This window comes from Schistocerca piceifrons, chromosome 1, assembly GCF_021461385.2.
Source record: "Schistocerca piceifrons isolate TAMUIC-IGC-003096 chromosome 1, iqSchPice1.1, whole genome shotgun sequence".
Taxonomy (NCBI): domain Eukaryota; kingdom Metazoa; phylum Arthropoda; class Insecta; order Orthoptera; family Acrididae; genus Schistocerca; species Schistocerca piceifrons.
The window spans coordinates 1,159,158,824-1,159,177,179 of NC_060138.1; positions in this window are offsets into that span (position 1 = coordinate 1,159,158,824).

An 18,356-nucleotide genomic window follows, 5' to 3' on the forward strand; every position below is an offset into this window, starting at 1 on the left:
TGCACTGTAGTAATTTCATCAACTATTATAGAAAATCTCTAACCTTCAGGAACGACTTACGCAGATTTTGCTATACATATGTATTCGAAATATAGGTATATCTGTAGTTTTTTAACAGATACCCTTCATGTTGACGAAATCTCACTAACACAGTAGGAAAGATTTCAAAGACAATAGAATAGTTAGAAGAAGAAACTGCCTCATAGGAAACTAAAGTGTATAGAAATGAAGCAATTACCTCGGAACATGGAGGTCGTCACCTCACCTAATCTGCAAAGAGGGCAGATTAGCCTGAGGACCTAAACATTTTTATTGTAGCAATGTTACAATGTTCTTTTCGCAGTCCGTATTGGGATCGATCAGAAATACTACCTTGGGATGTGGTATCCCTAACATCTTGAAACGTCCAGCGTATTTTCGGAAAAAAATTACTCGTCTGTTTATATTTGAATTCTGGGGCATAGATCTAGAAAATGCTCTTATGAAATACTTCGGATGTATTTCTCCTTCCGGCTTAAACTTCGCAAACTGCTTAACACAAATAACCCTATGCTCTGATTGTAATTCTTCTACTGATTTTGGTGATAATAGTATGTTAGAAGTGACCATTTTGCCCCTAAGTCCCTATTTAAGGTTTCCTAATTCTTTCCATAATTTCTGTAACTCATTCTTGTTACTAATAGTTTCGCAAACAGAATTAGAGAGAGCGCTGTTGGTACATACTTTTTCGTGTAAATTTTGCTCAACCAGTTCCTCTAGATGTTTCTTCAAATCAGTTAAGGTATTTGAATCGATAGAAATGTAAGTAATTTTTTTTTTCATTTGGTTCTAATATCTCTACCCTATCCTGAGACTCTGAGATTTGATTGCATATAATTTCGCAATTAAATCGGCGATGATTTTCATAACTTTGTCATCTTATTATTCACATTTTTAAACTGTATTTCCGATTCTTGTCTAACCATCTCATAACGTTCGACTGATTTCGTTTGGAACCCCTTAGATAAATTTGCTAAATATTCCCTATTTTCAAAATTTTATCAGTTTTTGTGCCCAAATTTTTTATTATTTTCAGGTAGTTCGTCTAGTTGCTCCATTTTATCAGACATCTCTTCTAGTTTTCTAGTTGTTTATCTAGTTATACTAATACTTAAGTATATCTATAACTGCCATTAAGATCGTACCATCCATACTTTTGTTGGTGATAGCTATGTAATCTAAATTACCGTACAACTTAAGGCTTATACCACAGTAAAAGCCTTCGTTGCTTATCAATGTATTTACACCATCACCAAATATTATTCATTGTCATTCGTAGTCAGTTATTTCAGATTAAATAACTACAAACAAATTCTGGATGCTTAACGCTGTGCAGCTCTCCTAATTTGCCTAACCAGCTGCTGCAGCGCCCCACCGATGCCATCGTGCCGTAGTGCAGTCTCGGACAGTCGCTGTGTAGCCACAGCCGTAGTCAGCTGCACTGCCGATGCGAGGCGATGGCGTGTCGCCGTAAGAAGCCGTCACATCACTCGGCGTCATCGAAATTGTTCGCCGAAAATCTCATGTTTAGTCGGCTTATCTTCTCGTGATTTGCGTACCGAGAACGTACTCCAACCCATGGATAATATTTGTTGTTGACCAGGTTTGCTCCGCAACAGCGTATATGCTTATGATACAGTTGTTGATGGTTTGTCTACTTCCGTCGCCCTATACAACGACGTACGTCTTCCCGTTCTTCGTAAATTTCAGTTTTAATTTCTTGTAATAGCTCTCTCACTTTATTTCCTCTAATATGTATCTCTCAACTAAGTTATCAGCACACAACAACTGATAATTAACAAAGCTCGTCAGGTTACATGTTTTCATAAATGATGGTTCAGTGCTTAACAAAAACCATAGCTTCATACTTAACTCCAGGTAGTATATTACAGAAAATCATGCCTTTGCCGCCTCCCGGCCTGCTGACCTACTGTCGCCGATTGCAGCCTGAGCTCCATCGACCGCTGACGTCACCTGGTTGCTTCGCCTGCTGCAACAGTCAGTTTTCGATTTTCAATTACAGAATGTACGCCTCCGGTAGCTGAGTGGTCAGCGTGACAGTATGTCACTCCTAAAGGCTCGGGTTCGATTCCCCGCTGAGTCGGAAATTTTTCTCCACACAGAGACTGGGTGTTGTGTTGTCCTAATCACCATCATTTCATCCCCATCGACGCACAAGTCGCCGAAGTGGCGTCGAATCGAAAGACTTGCACGCGGCGAACGGTGTACCGGACGGGATGCCCTAGTCACGCAATATTTACATTTTTAATTACATAATGATACCATTGTCTATATTCATAAAACTTTCCATGTTATGTACTAACACTACATGGTATCACAAGTGAAATTGTGAGGCGCATACAGTGCGATGTACAGCTTTTCGTGTAATGTCTTTACCATTTATCTGCATAGATATAGCATTCAAGCCCATCTTCATTTGTTTTTATGGTTTTAGCTTTGATCTTATATAGTAAATTACATTTTTTTATCACATGCGATTTTTCCATTTATTAAGTTTTTTATTACTATACCACACTTTTTAAATGTGTAAAACCATTTCCTTTCTACATCCTCTAATACTTTTAGTTGTCAGTAAATGGTATGTAACTAACACCACTGGCATTGATCACAGTAATTCCTAAATTTGTACTTGATGCTTTTTTTCTTTTATGTAGGGGGATTGTTGTGCCTAGATGATGGTCCACAAGGCGATGGAATTTGGTCGTACTCCAGTGTAGTGCGTTGTTATAGTAGTGTATGAAGGAATGTGCACTAGCGATTACCATAAACATTTTACCTCATTCTACAATTTTTGTTGTTAGACATGACATAACGTTTTGTGCAGCGTTGTCAGCTAATTTACGTTGTACTCTTTTATAGTAAGTGCTGTGTAATATATTAAAGCTATCTGTAACACACTGTTAATTCTTCAGTTGCTTATAATGCTATACATATTTACAGAATATATAAAGTTATAGGTTACAGAATGAGACTTTCGTTCTGCAGCGGAGTGTGCGCTGACATGAAACCTCCTGGCAGATTAAAACTTTGTGCCGGACCGGGACTCGAACTCGGGACCTTTGCCTTTAACGGGCAAGCGCTCTACAAACATTTTTTTTTAACTTCATTTTGTTCGTTTTCGTTCGCTGCATCTTATCAGGGCGGACGCCGTAAGACACTCTTTTAAGCACGTTGTTGATGTATTAACTCAGTTTTTTATTGCAGAGGCAGTTAACCCTCTGACCAGACACGCTGAGCTACCGTGCCGGCAGCAACTGAGCTACCCAAGCACGACTCACGGCCCTGGCGGGTTACAATTCGTCAGTTATGTATCTTGTACCTTGAAACATGTAGCACCTGCGGCTGAACTGTCTTAGAAATTTTACCTCTCTTAAAATGGAAATTCATTTTAGTTTCCAGTGGCTTATGTTTCGAAATATACATAACTTGTGATAGGTTTTTGAGAACATTTCGCCTTAATTTGATATTAGATATTGATTATTGGTATGTAGCAGTGTAGTAACGTAACATACAGAAGATTAAATACAGTATTAACAAGGTTTTCTCGGTTACGACGTTTTTAAATTTCAACAGAACATTCGTTCCTGGGAACATGACCATGTTGTACTTTGGCACATGTTTTCACATTTGGAAACATATTAATTTCCAGTAGCAGCTTTCGGTAATTTCAGAAGAACACTGCAACACATCATTTTCCAAGACCACACTGGACTTTCAGTATGTTTTGGAAGACGACAGGTGACTTCGAGTTACCGCCTTGACAGTAATCATTTTAACTGGTAATCCTTCCACTGGCTACCTGCTCAATGTGTCTCCTAAACTGATTTTGTGCTTTACTTGTATTTTTGTCGTTAGGCTGCATTAGAGGTTATCACAGTTATCAGAATGTAAGTGAACATAAATGGTGTTAATGAAATGGCGGTCCTGACAAATGTTGATGGGTGATTATTATATCAAGAAGGGCTTGATTTTTTATAAAATTAATGGCACAAGTTAATTGATTAAGAAACGATACAAAAATACCGGTAAGTATAATGACAAAAACAAAATGATCTGATGGCAGCACAAAAATGAAACGAACAGTTAACAACAATGTGTGACGGCTGATTGATAAAGACTGCAGTTTGTCTCATTGAACTTTTTTCTATGGCTCAGAATGTGGATAACGCAATCCAAAATTATCTGGCACTGAATAAACCCTGATGGATTTATTGCAGCTGAGAACAAGTGGCGAGATTGTGACCTTGTTTAACCTAACCAGCTTGAGCAGCAATACAATACACCTTTTCTCGATGTGTGGCACTGTCTCAGGTGTCGTTAAGGGTTCAACCGTCTGTAGAACAGCGATGTGAGGTGCCTGTAATTCCCTATAGCGGGCACGAAATATGCAGAGTCGTGGTTGGCGATTTGTTAGGCGGATCTTATTTAATCTCTATTGGAGTCTTGGAATCTTGGCAGGATCCAGCGTGTGACATTTCCGTTCACCGGTCATAGCAAGGACCAATCTGAGTCACTTACACGCCATTGTGCACAAGGACATCGAACGTCATAGCGGCATTGCAGCACGCTAATTCTCACGAACCGACGTAGTGACGTTACACAAGGCCAGGTTATACTCAACAATTCAGAGCCCTCTAGCGGGAGTGGGCTGCAAATATATAGAAACGAAAATGTATAACGTCAATCACGCATGCGTTATTCAAAAAGCATGAAGAGATTTCACACATATAACTCGGAGGCATAACTTCTCAGCAAGCCCTCGTACTATTTACTGGCTTCCTTTCGAAAAATGCGAAGTAAATAATTGTCACATTCGTAACTGAAAGTTGTCGCTATTTTCTGTTGATATTGTGTACTGATGATGCCAAACAGCACAATGTTGGGTATGACGTAGGGACTATGGGCCTGGTCGTCTATGCAGCAGGCTGGTTCCAGAGACGTGAGGGGATCGGTGCAGACGCTCTCAGGTGGTGCGCGGTTGCCTGATTTAAGGCGCCGGCGCCGCAGTCCACCCCGCCGTTGGGCGTCCGCGGGCCCGGAATTCCGGCACTAAGTCGTCCTAACGAGGCCGCAACTTGGCGCCACTTAATTGCAAATTGCGGGCCCGGTCCGGGAGTCAGCGCTAGCGCCTCTGCGTTCCGACGGAAGACAAGCGCCGGGGTCCTCGCTCGAGACAGCGTCCGGGTGCGTCGCTGGCGGCCGGTACGCAAGGGGCAGAAGGGACCGGCCCGGACTTACGTAATGAAGCCGCCTTCCAGCTGAGATGTAGGAGCGCGTTTATTACGTGTAGCCTAAATCAGCTGCAGTAACTACAAACATTTGTTTTTTTGTTATAAAGTTATGCGAACTATCAGTTTAATAAGTCACGCCTGCAGAATACTAATGCGAATTCTTTACAGACGAATGGAAAAACTAATAGAAGCCGACCTTGGGGAAGATCAGTTTGGATTCCGTAGAAATATTGGAACACGTGAGGCAATACTGACCCTGCGACTTATCTTAGAAGCTAGATGAAGGAAAGGCAAACCTACGTTTCTAGCATTTGTAGACTTAGAGAAAGCTGTTGACAATGTTGACTGCAATACTCTCTTTCAAATTCTAAAGGTGGCAGGGGTAAAATACGGGGAGCGAAAGGCTATTTACAATTTGTACAGAAAGTAGATGGCAGTTATAAGAGTCGAGGGGCACGAAGGGGAAGCAGTGGTTGGGAAGGGAGTCAGACAGGGTTGTAGCCTCTCCCCGATGTTATTCAATCCGTATATTGAGCAAGCAGTGAAGGAAACAAAAGAAAAATTCGGAGTAGGTATTAAAATCCATGGAGAAGAAATAAAAACTTCGAGGTTGGCCGATGACATTGTAATTCTGTCAGAGACAGCAAAGGACTTGAAAGAGCACTTGAATGGATAGTGTTTTGAAGGGAGGATATAAGATGAACATCAACAAAAGAAAAACGAGGATAATGGAATGTAGTCGAATTAAGTCGGGTGATGTTGAGGGTATTAGATTAGGAAATGAGACACTTAAAGTAGTAAAGGAGTTTTGTTATTTGGGGACCAATATAACTGATGATGGTCGAAGTAGAGAGGATATAAAATGTTGACTGGCAATGGCAAGGAAAGCGTTTCTGAAGAAGAGAAATTTGTTAATATCGAGTATAGATTTAAGTGTCAGGAAGTCGTTTCTGAAAGTGTTTGTATGGAGTGTAGCCATGTATGGAAGTGAAACATGGACGATAAATAGTTTGGACAAGAAGAGAATAGAAACTTTCGAAATGTGGTGCTACAGAAGAATGCTGAAGATTAGATGGGTAGATCACATAACTAATGAGGAGGTGTTGAATAGGATTGGGGAGAAGAGAAGTTTGTGGCACAACTTGACAAGAAGAAGGGAACGGTTGGTAGGACATGTTCTGAGGCATTAAAGGATCACCAATTTAGTATTGGAGGGCACCGTGGAGGGTAAAAATCGTAGAGGGAGGCCAAGAGATGAATACGCTGTACAGATTCAGAAGGATGTAGGTTGCAGTAAGTACTGGGAGATGAAGAAGCTTGTGCAGGATAGAGTAGCATGGAGAGCTGTATCAAACCAGTCTCAGGACTGAAGACCACAATAACAACAACAACTTAAAGTTGTGAAAGTTATCAGAGGACACATGAAGAAAAATGCACTGTAATAAAATGACGTAACTACAATACGAATGGAAGAAGTGGTGAAGCTGCTGACTGCTGGAGCTGGTGGTATCGATCACGAACTGCTGTAAGGTCATGCGAAGAACAACAACTCTATGACGTGAATTGGTATCGAGCGAGGCCACTGTCTCCAGAATTATGTCAATTAAGGCCGATAGCCGTGAAATAAGAATAAAACGAGTAAAAATACAATCGTAGATCACGGCCACAGTGAAGTATATATAAAAATAGCCTTGAATAAAATATAATAACGTACCCACAACAAATATAGCCTATGTTCGTCTGTGAAAATGGACTCGATAAGCAACCTGAGCTATCAGTAATAGGAATCTCATCTGCATAACACTGTGTGCGTATTGTATGAGTGTCAGTTTCACTGTCATTTAAGCCTTCAACAGATCCTTACATAAACTTGGATAAGCAATATCATTCTGTCGTTAAATATGAAAAACTACAGGAACAAATGAACCTGTAACAATGAATACCTAACCTATCTGTGTATTTGAATAAAAATTTACAGTTGATACAGAATTTGCTTTATGCAACGGAATTTAGTGGATTAGAGTACACGACATGTTGTGGAATGTCAATGTCTCTGATTTGGCCTTACGTTTTGCACTCACCTCGGTATACGACTGCCTTTTCCCTAGTGGTTTACAGCAATTCGCAGCAGCACGCATCAGCAGCGGCTAATGCTTATTGTTACTAAGAATGAATTTAATAAAAAGGAGTTTGCTTAGGTCCTGTTAAATACTAGATAAATTGTAACATGGGATTTCATAAATTAAGTGTATGTAAAGGCTCCAGAAATCGTCATGACCTATAATAGTTTGACAAATATTAATAATGGCGAAATGCCTGACAATGACCTTGTAAGTATCAATAAGGAGGCGCGCGAAGTGGCCGCGCGGTTTGAGGCGCTATGTCATGAACTGCGCCGCCCTTCCGCTGCAGATTCGAGTCCTCCCTCGGGCATGGGTGTGTGTATTGTTCATAGCGGAAGTTAGTTTCAGTTAGTTTTAATAGTGTGTAAGTCTAGGCACCGGTGACCTCAGCAGTTTCGTGCCTTAGGAATTCTCAAACATTATTATTATCAATAATTATTTCAGTTTCAAAGGTACGTTAACATTTAATTACCACAGCATATTTATGAATTGGATGTGGAGAATAATTATTACTAATTTGAGGATAAGGAGGGTTCTTTAACTGACAAGCAAAACAAGGGATTAGTGCCAACTGAGACTAAGAATCACGAGCCCAACCCTGCAATTGCGCTTTACGCTGTGCTTGCGAATTTTACCTTGAATTCCATCTTCAAGAGTAGTTAAGCCATTTAAATCTCTACTGGCCATATAAATGAAATCTGGCTTTCAGCGTGATAATATCTGTCATGACCGACGTGAGGGCAGATTGACACGTCTTCTGTCTCCGAGCTCTCGACCAACGCTACTGAAATTCTGTTCTCGCAGACACACCTCTTCTAACGACAGTGGTTAGAATTAGGCTCCCATGTTTCGCCCTCAGATTGTTACTATAGATATCTGAGTGCTTATTTATTTTCATAGAGAATCACAGAATCTTATACAATGTAAAGAATAATCTTAAGATGCCTATATTGCTCTCTAAACTGAATGTAATATTTAATCAATGTAACAGTGGTTAGCACGCTGCACACACATCCGGGAGGACGACGGACCAAACCCGCGTCCTGCCATATTGAATTAGGTTTTCCGTGGTTTCCCTGAATCGCTTTAGGGAAATGCCGGGATGGTTCTTTCAAAGTGCAATGTCATCTTCCTTTCCCATCCTTCCCTAATCCCATGGGATCGATGGCCTTACTGTTTGGTACCCTCCCCAAAATAAACCAACCAACCAACGTGCATTGGCGTCAGGTAACTAGCGACAGCTCCGGCCACTGTCTCCAGAATTATGTCAATTAAGGCCGATAGCCGTGAAATAAGAATAAAACGAGTAAAAATACAATCGTAGATCACGGCCACAGTGAAGTATATATAAAAATAGCCTTGAATAAAATATAATAAAAGTGTATGTAAAAGTAGCATGATAAAGTAATCCAACATTAGTAATCGAAATAGTCCCAGTGTAACCTCTAGCTTTGCCTAACCTATGTGGAGCAAATGTGTCTGAATAGGACACCACCAGTAATCATAGTAAGGGTAAAAAGACCGATATGTTCCGATTTCTAGTCAAAGACCCCAGAGTATGGCTTACAAAGCTGTAACGTATGTTATATACACTGAGGTGACTATACCATGAGATACCAATATGCACATTTACAGATGGCGGTAGAACCGCTTACAGAAGGTATAAAGTGGCAGTGCATTGGCAGAGTTGTCATTTGTACTCGGGTAATTCATGTGAAAGATTTACGACGTGATTATCGTTGCACGACGGGATTTAACAGACTCTGAACGTGGAATGGTAGTTGAAGTTCGACGCATGGGACATTCAATTTCAAAAATAGTTAGAGAATTCAATTTTCTGAGATTCACAGTGTCAAGAGTGTACCAAATTTTGGTATTACCCCATCACCATAGGCAGCGAAGTGGCTGATTGCCTTCACTTAACATGGAGTACTCATAGAGTTGTCAGCGCTAACAGACGAGCATCAAATAACTGCAGGAATCAATGTGGGACATACGATGAATGTATCCGTTAGAACATTGCGGCGAAATCTGGCGTTAATGAGCTATGGCAGCAGACGACCAACTTGATGGCTTTTGCTAACAGGACAACATCTCCTGCAGCACCTCCCACGGTTCATGGCCTTATCGGTTCGACGCTAGACGACTGGAAAATGGTGGACTGGTCGGATGAGGCTCGATTTTAGTCGGTAAGAGTTGATGGTACGATAGTACGATAGTCCCAAGTTGTTAATAAGGCACTGTGCAAGCTGGTGGTAGCACCATGATGGTGTGGACCGTGTTTGCATCGAGCTGACGGTGTCTTTTCGTCCAAATGAAAAAAAAGTTATTGACAGTTTTTGGTTATGTTTGGCTACTTGGAAACCGTCTGGAACCGATCATTGACTTCGTGTTCACAAACAACGATGCAATTTTTATGGATGGCAGTGCACCATGCCACCGACCTCAAACTGTTCGCAACGAGCTCACAGAACATTGTTTGAAGAACATTCTGGAAAATTTGAGCGAATGATTAGGTCACTCAGATCACCTGACATGGTACATAACTGAGTGGTCATGGTAACAGCAGAAAGATCGATACGCTCCGATACACATCACAGGTACAGAAGTATGGGCTTGTTATTACAACTTTTTTTCAAACACTATACACACCATAATATTATTACATACAGCAGAGGTAATGGGTACACTAAATACATTAGAAAGAGTGCCACTGACGCTGAATGTCAGACACACGGTACCCTCTTGTGCCTAGCGTATGTCGAGCAGAGGTGGCCATAAGAGTGCGCCGTCAGTAAATATGATTAACTTCATAAAGACTAATACGTCCCCATTATACAATAAATGTCCAGTTATTACAATTTCATTCGGAACAATATGTGCGTCATGATATAATTATCTACAGTAAAAATTAAAGGTTATTAGATACATCAAGAAAATTATTCATTATACCAATGAAAATGCATCTAGCCATAAGGTGTCCTCTGTATAAGCTTCCACGAAACGTGTGCAAACTGAAAACAGCCAGGAAGTCTCATATCAGCGCACACTCCGCTGCAGACTGAAAATCTCATTCTGGAAACATCCCCCAGGCTGTGGCTAAGCCATGTCTCCGCTATATCCTTTCTTTCAGGAGTGCTAGTTCTGCAAGGTTCGCAGGAGAGCTTCTGTAAAGTTTGGAAGGTAGGAGACGAGATACTGGCAGATGTAAAGCTGTGAGTACCGGGCGTGAGTCGTGCTTCGGTAGCTCAGATGGTAGAGCACTTGCCCGCGAAAGGCAAAGGTCCCGAGTTCGAGTCTCGGTCGGGCACACAGTTTTAATCTACCAGGAAGTTTCAGCTTAAAAAAACCTCCACCGGATACCAAGTACTCTGTATATACAATGGAGCGTTCCTATAATCAATCACAGAGTATAGAAGCATTGACCAGTCATTGAAACTTCGTCTTGAAACAGATACGTCTTTTAATGAGTAACATAATACCGTCAACTTATTTCATCTATCAAATGCCAGCAATTAATGAACGCACTGGTTAGTGTAGTATGCAGTTACAGCGTTAACATTGACGAAAGGAATATAGCTGTTTTCTGATAAAAGAGATGATCTCTTACTCAGTCTATAGAGTAACCGTCTGAGGGTGCTCAGATGATCAAAGATTGATCAAAACCTGTTTCTAAGGTAAAATATTTTATGTTGTCTAGATTGTTTTCATTACCTTTTTAACTTTTCACTATAGCTTAAAGAAACCAGCTGTGACGGTAAACCTTGTTTTTTGTTTGCTCTGTGTATCTATCATTCCACGTGACTTGTGTCACCCATGGGGTGTTGATGTCAAAGAGATACTAGTTTTGGTAGTCTGTAATATGATTTTTGTCGTCAATGAGTAATCGTAGTGATCGTTCTAAAGAAAAGGACCGAAGTAAAGTATTTATTTTTAATTTCTCCAACTGCAGTGATAAAAATCAGGGTCCTCAAAAATAAGACTGAAAACGTCGTTCTACAGATACCATTCGAGAAAAAAGAGTACATGTCAAACCAAAAAGATCAAGCAAAAACAAAAGAAAAGCACGACAGAATATGGTGAGCTCAAGGTAGCTCAAAACTGTGACTATCTTATGGAGATGATACCAGCAAATGACATAGAGCAAGAAACGTCTCGGATAGATATAAAATACGACGCTCTCATGAAGCCAGAAAAATTACGTCCATCACAAACGTTGATCACGGATAACAAAAGTTCATTAGAAAGTATAAAGCAACAAGGGCCAAGTAAGCAGAAGAAGCCTACAGATTTTTGACTGGACATGAGACCGTACAGATATCTAATATTGCACATCGCCCACAGATAAACTGACTGAAATTTTGCAAAATACCAGGAGACCCCGCAAAATAAGCAGATCTTTGAGAACACAGAAAGCACTAGGAACGCGAACTGTTAGATGCGTCGGTCAACCTGCGTCTCCCGATATTTTTTGCTTTTGCTTTATAAAGTTCGGAAGAATATCATTTATCTGCATGTACAGGGCTATTACAAATGATTGAAGCGATTTCATAAATTCACTGTAGCTCCATTCATTGACATATGGTCGCGACACACTACAGATACGTAGAAAAACTCATAAAGTTTTGTTCGGCTGAAGCCGCACTTCAGGTTTCTGCCGTCAGAGCGCTCGAGAGCGCAGTGAGGCAAAATGGCGACAGGAGCCGAGAAAGCGTATGTCGTGCTTGAAATGCACTCACATCAGTCAGTCATAACAGTGCAACGACACTTCAGGACGAAGTTCAACAAAGATCCACCAACTGCTAACTCCATTCGGCGATGGTTTGCGCAGTTTAAAGTTTCTGGATGCCTCTGTAAGGGGAAATCAACGGGTCGGCCTGCAGTGAGCGAAGAAACGGATGAACGCGTGCCGGCAAGTTTCACGCGTAGCCCGCGGAAAATTGGCGCATGCCACAACTGGAGACCATCATCGCCGACTTCATCTTTCAACAGGATGGTGCTCCACCGCACTTCCATCATGATGTTCGGCATTTCTTAAACAGGAGATTGGAAAACCGATGGATCGGTCGTGGTGGAGATCATGATCAGCAACTCATGTCACGGCCTCCACGCTCTCCCGACTTAACCCCATGCGATTTCTTTCTGTGGGATTATGTGAAAGATTCAGTGTTTAAACCTCCTCTACCAAGAAACGTGCCAGAACTGCGAGCTCGCATCAACGATGCTTTCGAACTCATTGATGGGGACATGCTGCGCCGAGTGTGAGAGGAACTTGATTATCGGCTTGATGTCTGCCGAATCACTAAAGGGGCACATATCGAACATTTGTGAATGCCAAAATAAACGTTTTGAGTTTTTGTATGTGTGTGCAAAGCATTTTGAAAATATCTCAAATAATAAAGTTATTGTAGAGCTGTGAAATCGCTTCAATCATTTGTAATAACCATGTATTTCCTCATATTTTCCATGCCAGGGAGCACGATCACGCTGGCAACATAAAGTGAGCGTGCTTACATTCATCTGACTTACCATTGGCAATCAGTACAAGTTCCAAACGTGGAGGATCAGTCGGTTTGAACGAATGTGGGTATACATACAAATGCATGCAAATGGGCAAATTCAGACGGAAGTTTTTCAGCTTTGAAATAGCAGCTTGGTATGGCAGTAGTTTACTGTTTAAGCCAGCTCTGATGGCAACAGATTGTCGTGACACTTTGTCGGCAGTCAGCTTTACCTCCATAGACGTGCGGCCAAGCGGTTGGTCATTTCGAATCCAAGCGCAGGGATGCCGTCTTAAAATTTCAACATTTCAACAGGGAGGCAAAGTTTAGGTTGAAAGAACCAGTCGTTGTCTCTCCTTGATTGCAGGAGATGCCTTCTCTTAAGAGAACTCGTCTTCGTGGCTGGTAATTACACCTACGCAAATCTATTCACTCTCTGTACCCAGAAGCGAGGCAGTTGAGCCTTTAGAGACAACTTACGGACAGCGGGAGAAATGAGATATAGCACAGTCGCTGCTCCGTGGTGAAGGAAGTACGATCCAATCGTTAGAGGCAGTGCCGAAAATTTGCGAGTGACGATTTCAGTATCATTTTACGTAAATTCAAGTGAATCTGAACTTGAGCCTTAATCGGTTCCCATTCTCTTCACGAACCGTGTGCCCAGTTAAATTTCATGATTCTTGTCGTTGTGTGTCACAAACTGTCTTTAATGATTCAATTATTAACGTAAAGTGGTTTAAATTACTTTCGATCACTCGGTGAACTTGAATCTTTGTGTGCGAGCAATTTCACATCTATGTTGCGTAAGCTTAGTCCACTAATCACTGATAACTAATAACGATCGGTGCATTATTATCGTTTGGTTGTAAGGACCCATTGGGTTAGTGTTTTCCCATGAAGCAGTTTCATGAGGAGACTCCACTAGTTACATAAATGTTCATTATACAGCTTACTTACTTTGTTAAACTTCCTCATAGCACGCCTTACCTCCACCTGTTACCCGTAGCCTAATGTGCCCTGGGTGAGAAAACTCCTCGAAATGTCTGATTACTTGCATTCACTGATCCACTGTTCAGGGGTTCACTAGCTGAACATACATGGTGCAATTTTCTCCTTAGGACAAAAGCTGCTGCTAATAACTAATAACTGTGGAAGGTTACACGATTTCACCCTCAGCCCGAGGTACATAATGTTAAACATGATGTTTGTAAAGCAGACAGTTAATGTCAGAAAAGACCTGATAGATGCTGACAAGGGAGTCTTTTTTGACTCATCAGTCTCTGATGGCTTGATGTTGCCCACTACGAATTACTCTCCAGTGCCAAACTCCAGCACTTAAAACCCACGTGCTCACTTATTTGTTGGATGTATTCCAATCTCTGTGTTCCTCCACAGTTTTTCCCCCTGCAGCTTTCTCTAGTACCACAGAAGTTATAACATGACGTCTTAAAATATCGTACCATCCTGACCCTTCTTCTTGTCAGTGTTTTCCATACATTCCTTTGGTCACTGATTCTGTGGAGAACCTCTCGTTGCACACTTTATTAGCCCACTTAATTTTCAACAACCTTTCATAGTACCACATTTCAAATCCTTCGATTCTTTTCTTTTCCCGTTTTCCCACAGTCCATAGTTCACTACCATTCAATGATGTGCTGCATATGTACCTTCTCAGAAATCTATTCTCCAAATTAAGGCCTATTTACGACATTAGTTGACTTATCTCGGTCAGGAATGCGCTCCTTTTTTATGTCCTTCTTGCTGTGTTTGTCATGGGCTATTTTGCTGCCTAATTAGCAGAATTTCTTAACTTCATCTACTTCATGATCACCAACCCCGATGTTAAGATTCTCGGTCTTTCCATTTCATTTCTGCAACATTTCATTACTTTCACCTGTGTTTCATTTACGATCAATCCATATTCTGTACCCATTAAACTGTTTATACCATTCAGCAGGTCCTACAAACCTCCTACACTTTTGCTGAGGATAGCAATGTCATCAGATAATTTCATTATTGAAATCCTTTCACCATGAATTTTAATTCCAATCTTGAACCTTTCTTTTATATCCTTCATAGGTTCTTAGATGCGTAGATTCAAAAGGAGGGGCAAAAGGCTACATCCATCTCTTACAGCATTTTAATCCTAGCACATTGCCTATGGTATTAAAATCTTATTGATGCTTTGATTTTATCCATACTGGATGAGGCGTCGTGGTTGTGAATGTCAATGTTAAAAAATATATCGGCTCAACCACTTGTTTATAGTGTAAAACACCAAGATTGACGCGTTTAGGATGTCAAGCTTCCATCATCAGAATAATAAAAAGTAAAAGAACCTGTTAAAACTCACTAAAATGGAACATGCACTAGGCACAATAAAACTGATAATAAAATTAAAATATCGTGGCTACTTCCCTAGTTGCAGCTGTGTCTTCCAAGGTGCATCTCCACATACGCATAGTAGTCAAAATATAAAAAACTCTAAAATGGTGTCGCCTATGGTGTTCATCCAACTACATGGCTCTCTCTCCTCCATCGTCGTAAACAGTCCGTGCGTCTTCGTTGATACCGCACACCAAGTAGTCAAACATTTCACTGGTATCTTTTAGCAACTTCATTTTTAGCAATTGGCAGGATACCATCATTTCATGAGGTCCTTGGAACATGTATACGTTATCTGTTTTTATAGACTTCTCTGTGCTTTCCTTGTTTACTTGCGCGTGAGCTCATTAGCGTTTTAGTGTCGTATTTAGCTACGTGGTGTGTAGTATCACCGAAGACGCACGGGCGGTTGAACGACGATATAGGAGAGAGACAGGTGGTTGGATGTTGAACACCATAGGCTACACCATTTTAGATTTTTTTTTTATTTTGACGACTATGTGGAATGCACCTTGGAAGACACGGCTGCAACATGGGAAGTAGGCACGATGTTTTAATTTTATTATCAATTTTATTGTACCTGGTGCATGTTCCATTTTAGCGAGTTTTAACAGGTTCTTTTACTTTTTATTATTCTGATGATGGAAGCTTGACTTCCGAAACGCGTCAATCTTAGTGTTTTACACTATTAACAAGTGGTTGAGCAGATATATTTTTTAACATCTTACTGATGCATTGTGGCTGTTGTACATTTTATTATCCGTCTTTCCGTATAGCTTACACCTATTTCCGTACTTTGAACGTCTTGAACTATTTTGCTATGTCGAATATTTTTCTCCAGGTCGACAGCTCCTATGAATGTGTCTTGATTTTTTCTTCGATGTTGTTTCCATTATCAACAGAATCGTCAGAACTGCCCCTCTGGTGCCTTTACCTTTCCTAAATTAATCGTTTTCTAACAAATCATCAATTTTCTTTTCCTTTCTTCTGCATATTATTTTTGTCAGCAGCTTATATGCCAGAGCTGTTAAGCTGATAGTGCAATAACTCTCACACTTGTCAGCTCTTGCAATCTTCCGAATTTAGTGAATGATGTTTTTCCGAAAATCAGATGGTACAGCGCCAGACACACATTCTATACACTAAAGTGAATAGTCGATTTATTCCCATGTCCCGGAATGACTTTGTAAATCCTAACATAATTTTATCTATCCCTCCTGCCTTATTCGATCACATTCCAAAATCTTTAAAGTTGTGATTCTAATACTGGATACACTATCACTTCTATATCGACTCCTGTTTCTTCTTCTACCACGTCATGAAACAAGCCTTCCTTCTCATAGAAGGCATCAACGTACCCTTTCCACCCACATGCTCTTTGCTCGTCATTGAACAGTGGAATTCCCTTTGAACTTTTAATGTTACCACCCCTGCTTTTAATTTCCCCGAAAACTGTTTTGACTTTTCTGTATGCTGAGTCAGTACTAGTGATAATCATTCCTTCTCATTTTATTCTCAATTTCCATGCGCCCACTTCACCTTAGCTTTCATGCACTTCCGATTTACTTCAAATCCTGTGTGACTTTTATCTCGGTAATTCTTAATTTCCCCAAACATTTTTGTACTTCCTTCTTTCATTGAACAACTGAAGTATTTCTTCTCTTACCCGTAGTTTCTTCACAGTCACTTCCTTGTTAGTGGCACCTTTTAGATATGTCTATTCTACTTCAACTGAACTTTATCGTAGAACTTTATCTTATCTACAGCTTAGTGGACCTCAAGCGTATCTCTTCGTTCTTTAGTAATTCCGTAGCCCAGTTCTTTGTGCACTGATTCTTCCTGACTAGTCTCTTAAACTTCAGCCTACTCTTCGTCACTACTAAATTATGATCTGAATCTTTATCTGAACCTGAATAAGCTTTACATTCCAGTATCTGATTTAAAATTGTCTGCCTCACCATGACGTAATCTAAGTTAAATATTTCCGTATCTTCCTGCCTTTTCCAAGTGCACACTCTTGGAATTCTTGAACAGAGTATTCACTTTATTAACTGAAATTTATTGCAGAAATGCATTAGTGTTTCCCGTCTCTCATTCCTAGTACCAAGCTTACATTTTCCAGCAACCCTTTCGTCTACACCTTCCCAACAGTCGCATTTCAGTTCCCCGTACTATTAGATTTTTCTCTCCCTTTATACACAGAAATACCTGTTCACTATCCTCCTATACTTTCTCTAACATCTCATCTTCAGTTTGCGATGTCGTTATGTATACCTGAACCATTGTTGTCGGTGTTAGTTTGCTGTCGATTCTAATTAAAACAACGCTATCACTTTTATGCTATTATCTACTGCTATTTATATTACTCTACACTCTTTGACCAGAAATCCTTGCCTTATTTCCATTTCATTCTACTCGCCCGCCCTATATATAGATTGAGCCTTGGCATTCCCCTTTTCAGATTCTCTAAACTTCTGGCATTCCACGCTCCGATTCGTAGAACCTTTTCTGTCGTTGATAATGCAGTCTTTTCCTCATGTTCTACTCCCCCTTGTCAGGTCCCTCCTGGAGGTCCGAATGCAGGACTAGTCCAGAATGTTTTACCAATGCAGAGATCATCATGACGCTTTACGTGGATACACATTATGTGAATACACATTGCGTGTCTTGACGCAGTCGTTTTTAAAGACTACTGGATCCTGAAGTAGTTAATCACTGCTGACTCATCTGCCTTTAGGGGCCCTTTAATAGCCCGAGGACAGGAGAGTGCCCTGAAACTCTGTCCACTCCACTGTCCTACTTGAAAAGGCCTTTGATTGAATGAGAGTGACTACTTATGCTTGATGCTTCGGCGTCATTGTTCATGGTTTTTCTTCAAGATTTAACGAGTGGCGCATTTTGAACCCGAGACTAGAGACGCCTCATTACTAATAAACACGCTATCCCTAGAACCAGAATGTACTGGGGTAGAAGGTGAACCGTTGATCGGATGCGAGAAAGATATGCGTAAAGAGAAGGTGAAGGAAATGTCGGGTCTGAGTAAATCTCACATAAGT